We start from the raw sequence: 7,514 nt of genomic DNA on the forward strand, positions 1-7,514 counted from the left end.
AGCATTTAGAAGAATTTTTTTCTTTTTCAAGCAAATAAAAAAAAAAAAAAAAAAAAAAAAAAAAAAAAAAAAAAAAAAGCTCATGCACGTATGTGCACGCACTTGCATAGTACTGCAAAATGTAACCTATGCACCATATGTGCTTTACTATAGACCAATCATACTCATTTTAAATTTCTAAACATCAAACTTATAAATATCAAATCTGTATAAAATGAAAATATAGCAATTGCAAAGATTTGAGGGAAAACAAGCTAATTCAGAGAATTTGTGTCCCCCACTTAGGGAAAAAAAAGAAAAAAAGAAGAACATGAGCAGTTCGGGGGGGGGGGGGGGTCGGACCCCCCCCCCCTGGATTTGTAGAATTATTAAATGTATGCATGTATATTGAAGGGGAAAATGCCAATATGGTGTAAAGATTTGATTGCTTATAATATTCTTTACTTAATATGTGTATAGAAAATTCTTTTTAAATAGAATATTTATCACACTGTAATAATGATTTTATGAGTTTGTACACGCCAGATGTCATAAATTTTTCATTTCACATGTTGAATACCATCATTTAGTAAATCCAAAAAAAAAATATAAAAAAAAATTAAAAAAAAAAAAATATGGTCCGGGATTTGAACCCGATGTAACGACAAAAAGTGACCCCCGTAGAATATTGACCGGGGATCATTTTTCTATGTAGAAATTTGACCCCCCGGTCAATATTCTACGTAGAAAAATGGCCCACGTTTTAGATATTATGGCCTTTGGGTCATTTTTCTCTGTGTGGATTGTAGAAAAATGACACCGTAGAATAATGACCCTCTGTCATTTTTTGATAAAATATGGTTTTGTAAAGAAATTTTTTGTTAGGCAAATACATAGGGGTCATTAAAATCACAAAGTCTTATTATATGAAGTGTTCATTTCTGAAAGCTTTAAAGTTTAAATAACAAAATTAAAAGGTATTACTATACTTTACATAAATAAAACAAGGTGGTTTATCCCATTTAAAGGAAAACATAACAAGGATATAATGATGTTCTTTGACTATTAGAACAAGAATAATAAGAAGAGTTCATCATGTACATAATACTTTGATATTAATTTAAAGCATTTTATAGTACAAAAGGATTTACCGAGAGAAAGTTTCAAAAATGTAATTTACTAAGCAGTAATTAATTAACAAAAATTGCTTTGAAGTATGGGGACAAGAAATTCTTTTAAAATTCAAATAATAATATCAATAAATATTGTGGTAGAAAGATGCATTAAACATTAGAAATAGAATGACATTTGAAAATTTTTTTTTTTACCAGATAAGTTTTTTAAGATTAATTTTTTGTTATTAATTAAAAACAGATAACTCTTACAACACCTACACATCTGATATGTATTCAATTTCATTGAATCTTTTGCTATTAGGAATGGAATACCTTAATAATAATAGCTTTAAAATTTTCAGTTTCCACAGTTTTAATTATCTAAATATGCAAAAAATCAAAGAAAAGTCTTCTTTCTTCTTCATAAGTTAGAAAGATTAACGTTTTAAAACTCTTCCCAATTAGTTTTATAAATAGCGATTGTTAAGAAAATTTGATCTCACAATTGTTTTTTAATTTCTATGAATGAAGTCTTAAACTTCTTCTCATAAAAATATTAAATATGTGAAATATATAAATCTTAAAAATATCACACAGGGCTGAATCAATATGCCTCTGAACTTCGATATCAGGGGTACAAAACGTGAGTAGCTCAAAACCTTTATCAGTGTCTTTTGTTGTTTGCTAGTGTCAACAAAGCCTTCACAAAATGAGGCTTTTTACAACACAAGATTATACACGGTAATATCATTTTCTATCCTTCTCCCTCCCTCTCCCCACTCCTTCCCCACATCTCTCTCCCCCCACTCTCTCCAACCCACCCTCTCTCTCCCCACTCTCTCACTCACACCCACTCCCCCACTCTCCCTCACCACTCTCTCTCTCTCCCCCCACTCTCCCTCTCCCCCTCCCCCCACTCTCCCTCTCCCTCCCCCCACTCTCCCTCCCAACTCTCTCTCCCCCTCCCCATTCTCTCCCCCTCACCCCACTCTTTCTCCACCTCACCCTCTCACCCCACTCTCTCTCCACTCCCTCACTCACCCTCTATCTCTCTCCCCACTCTCTCACTCGCCCACCCACTCCCTCTCCCCCACCACTCTCGCTCTCTCCCCACTGTTCCTCCCAACTCTCTGCCCTTCCACTCTCTCCCCTCACCCCCCTCTCTCTCTCTCTCCACTCCCTCACTCACCCACTATCTCTCTCTCTATTCCACTATCTCTCTCTCCCCCACTCTTTCTCTCTCTCCCCACTCTCTCCCCCTTTCTCTCCCAACTATCTCCCCACTACCTTCCTCTCTCTTTATTTTTTTTTTGACCGTCCGACTCATTTATTTTTAGACCTTATGAAAAAAATAATATATATGCATAATACATAGACGTTTCAAAGTTATTTATAATAAGATTAATGGAAAAAATACTTTTTCCAGAATAAAGACAAAATTCTTAATGTTAGTAGAAAAGAACTTATAAAATGTTTATTCTTGATCTTTTTTACTTTAAATTGGACTTGATAAATTTGTTTATTTTTGCAAAAAAATGAATGTAATTTAAAATTATAAGGGCGATAACTTCAAACAACAGAAAATACTGCTTCCCTGTTCACAATTTGTTCATTGCGTTATATGTTTGCGCATTTAATTCTATATGCTTGGAAAACAATATTTAGCTTGAACAATATACAGCTTGAAATCTAAGTTGGATATTATTTGTTGTACCGTTATGAAAAATAGATGAAATAAATAAATAATCCACATGCAGAGAGGACGTCTATAAATATCCTTTATTTGATCTAGTATGTAATAAGGGTTTGACATTCACTATCCTTTTCCCTTGTATGCTTTCAGTTTACTATATTTTCATAATTTTTATCTTGTTCAGACATCGTGTCGTTGCTTTCAATGTTAACCAAAATGCACTTGCATCACGACTCACTCGTTGTTCTACGGATTACCCGGCATCTCATATTTTCTTATTGCATATAAACGTTCGTTTGGTGTTTGTTCAAATATATACTCTTAATAAAACTATGTATAATCTTTACTTGTTGCATGGTTCCACTCTGCTAACCATATATTTCTACATGTACTAAACGGTTTTGAATGGACAGCGTTAAATGATTAACCGTTGGGCTATCAACGTAATTTGAGTAAATGTTCACCTCATTACAGGTCCTAGCAAAGCTTCTGGGAAAATAATCATTCACTTAAGTAATAGAGCCATTCAATCAAAAAAAAATTAAAAAAAAAAAAGAAAAAAAAGAAAAAAAGTCAAGCAAATTGTGGCCTCTGTCGCGCATAGGAACCCTCCTCAGTCTACATGAACTGTACATAACATTATAGAGATAAAGTTTGTAAATTGTAAAACACTTGAAGTAAGCATTTAATTCTAAGTCTGAAGGAAGAATTTAAGAAGGTATGCCACACCAATTTTTTCATAGATCTTTAAACTATGATTTCAGCATTAAAAGGCCGATATTAGCTCTCAATTATTTTATAAGATTTTTCCCCCAATTTTTCATAGAAAATGAAAAAAAAAGATTTTATTTGCAAATAAGATGTTTTAGAGATAAAAATTTGCTATCAATAAATGCAGAAAATGAATATCTAATAAAATATGTAAACAAAAGTAAGCTGGACATTTTAATTTTTTTTACTAAAAAATTATTTATGAAAATAAAACACAGTATTTGCGAAAATTTTCAAAACCTATGGATAATATATTAAAAAAAAAACAAGTCACAGCTACAATGAATATGCTAGACAATCATATTTTAAAAAGAAATTAAAATGAAAATGCCAAATTTTAGAAAAATATATTTTTTTGATTTTGGCCAATCCCGATCGAAATTTAAGAACCTTCTATACACTGCACTCTAAAGAGTTCTGATTCTGTGGTATTTTTATGTAGTTAGAGTAATCTGCCCTTAGATCTAAAATAAAATAAATTGAAATTTACAGCTTATCAATCAATTTCTAATCAATTCAAGCATTCTTGACATTTTGATAGGCCAAGATGAATTAATTGAAAACATTATCTGCATTCTTTTTTCCCACTTAGGAAAACAACAGTGATTTCTTTGATTTCAACTTTGTTGACTTTAAACATTTTTCCTGGGGTTAAAAGACAGGCACCCTATGTTGAAAAGGATATAAATAAGCTCAATATTTACACCTTTATACAATATAATTTTCTCAATGTCCAAAAAACATTTTCTTTTAATGTAGAGAGGGTCCTTAAACTGTTGAAATTTTGTAATAATTGGAAATAGATAACATTTTTACAAGAATACTAGTTTGTTTAGGTGTAATACGGATTAAAAGGTAATTGAACTTGACAATCAAATAGATTTCTGAGAGGTAAATACATAAAGAGGACGATAATTATTATTTTATTTATTTTGTGTTAATTTTGATCGGGATCAGTTTCATTTCGATCGGATATTTACATATATGGGTTTCAGCTTAAAATAAATAAACACAGAAAAGCATAATAATATCAGATGAATAATATTCAATTTAATATATTTCTTATATAATACACAAGCTGTATAGAATTCGTAAAAAGTAATAATTGTATCAACCAAAACAACATGAATTTTTAAAAAATGTTTGTACAATGGAAAATAGGTATTCATTTTCAACATCGTTTAACGTTTCATCTCCCCACAGTAAAGTGTGAGTATCAACAGTATGTAATTTTCCCATTCGCAGAAATGAGTCAAAAAATTATTTCCTGGCCTCTGTATATTTTTTGCATGAAAAGAAATAATGATGAGTATCCTCCACTCTTCCACAAAAACACAGGGGATTCAAAATTACATTACATCGAAAAAGATCGCTATTAAGCACACAGTTGTGTCGAAGCCTTAATGTATGTAATATATTTAAGCGTTGAATCCCGTAACTGAAATAAGAGGGTGGCATAGGTTTATTGTAAGAAATGGACTTTTTAAAGATAGACAATGAGGAAGAATTTCTTACAATAAGAGACAATGAGTTCAATTCGTCAATAACAAGGGGGATGAAAGTTGACATAGGTTTGCAATCTGCGTTTATATGGCATGTCAAACGTTGCAATATTCGATCTTTTGCATTTGCATTGTATAATTTTTATTTGTATTGTATAATTTTCTATTTGTATTGTATAATTTTTCATTTGTATTGTATAATTTTTATTTGTATTCTATAATTTTCTATTTGTATTGTATAATTTTCATTTGTATTGTATAATTTTTATTTGTATTGTATAATTTCCCAATTGCATTGTATAATTTCTTATTTGTATTGTAAAATTTCTTATTTGTATGCGATAATTTTTCATTTGTATTGTATCCGCGGACTGTTTATTTGTTTCGTTACGAAGGATTTCATTGGTCAAGTTTCAGTCTGTATCGGGTTGAAGATGTTCCGGATGCTCAAAGCAAACTGGGCTCATATGTATTTGCTTGCTTGATTGATTGATTATTGTTTAACGCCGAGTCGGCAATATTTCAGCCATATTTCGGCGGCATATGTATTTGCGTGCATGTTAGACGGTCATTGGATTCTAAAAAGGGAGCGCTGGTAGATGGCAAATAAATAATCTGTCCTTAGGAATGCTGACTGAGAAAATAAATAAATTGACCTTGAGTGGTGGTAACTACCCCCACCCCCAAAAAACTGAGTTTTCGGGTTTGGGTGGATTTTCTTCTTTTTGTTTTTCTCCTTGTCTCTGGTCATATTGGAAATAAATATTCTCTCCTGCGAGAGAATGAAAATAAATAATCGGATTCAACACCCCCCGAGAATCAAATGGTCGTCCCTTAGCATGCACCGCAAATAGAGGAGCCGAGTTTGTGTTTGTAGAGAGTGCGCGATCGGAATTGTGGGAAGGGTACCAGACTAAGTTTGTGATGGGCACCTGAGACCATTATACAGACTAAATTTTATGACCAATGACATCCTTCGTAACGAAATAAATAAACAATCCTCGGATACAATACAAATGAAAAATTATCGCATACAAATAAGAAATTATACAATACAAATAAGAAATTATACAATGCAAATGGAAAATATAGAATACAAATGAAAAATTATACAATACAAATGATTTTTTTTACAACACAAATGGAAAATATAGAATACAAATAAACATTATACAATCCAAATGGAAAATTATAAAATCCAAATGGAAAATTATAGAATACAAATAAAAATTATACAATACAAATTGAAAATTATACAATACAAATGAAAAATTATACAATACAAATGAAAAATTATACAATACAAATAAAAATTATACAATACAAATGGAAAGTTATACAATACAAATGGAAAAGATCGAATATTGCAACGTTTGACATGCCATACGTTTAGGTATGTTATAGTTATATGAATTTCTCGTACTGTAACTTGATGAATTACAACGCAAATTTGGGATTATATCAGTTAGATATTCAGGAACTTGGATATTGTAGTAAATCTAGTATTTTTTCTTCTTTCATGCAATGGTTCCCATCCAGTTTCAAAGTATAGTGCATCTTTAGAAGCTAATAGAGTTAAGAGCTAATTTTTCGCTATCGCCTACATTACATCCACCCCACACCAAGGAAGCATATTCTAATTGGGGTCTAAGAAAGGTTGTGTACATGAGTGAGAGTTTTCCGATTTACAACAAATTTGATTTTTTGAAATAAGCATCTTTGCAAATAAAACATTTTTTTCTTCATTTTCTCAGAAAAAAATACCCAAAAATCGCATTAAATAATTAAGAGCTGATATCAGTCTTTCATGCAGTGCTGCAACCATAGTTTAAAAGAGATGTCTTAAAGATCTATTAAATAAAATTTTGGTGTGGCATTCCTCCTTAAATTATGAAAAGGACTGGGGAAGGAGGTAGACAACATGTTAGAAATTCTATAACTGCAGTGCATGATTTGGAGACAAGCCAAGGCCATCTTTAAAAAAAATGTTTGTTAACACCTTCTCCCGACCGATTGGCTAAAATGGCCCGACTCAATTTTTTTTTTTCACCTCCAGAAAATAAAATATTTTTTCTTTTCTCACCCGTCCACGTGTATGTTGAGATTTTCTTGGGGAAAAATTAACGCGTATCATATCTCATTTCTAAAGGTTTTTTTTTTAAAAAACAGGTTTTATTATATAATATTGTGAAAAAGTAGGGGGGGGGGTCAGATTTCTAAGGGGGTCATTTTTCAACGTAAGAGGAGTCGTAGAATTACCGGCCTGGAAGGGTTTTCTACGGTCGAAAAATGACCCTACTTGTCGTGGAATATTGACCCAGGATCATTTTTCTACAATGTACGTAGAAATTTGACCCCTGGTCAATATTTTACGGGGGTCACTTTTCGTCGTTACACCGGTACCTCTCACTTGATAGGCAAGAATCATACCCCTAGACCGCGGAGGCACTTGAT

This window comes from Saccostrea echinata, unplaced genomic scaffold (genome assembly GCF_033153115.1).
Source record: "Saccostrea echinata isolate AGI-Se365-2 ecotype Australia unplaced genomic scaffold, CSIRO_AGI_Sech_v1 ptg000029l, whole genome shotgun sequence".
NCBI lineage: Eukaryota > Metazoa > Mollusca > Bivalvia > Ostreida > Ostreidae > Saccostrea > Saccostrea echinata.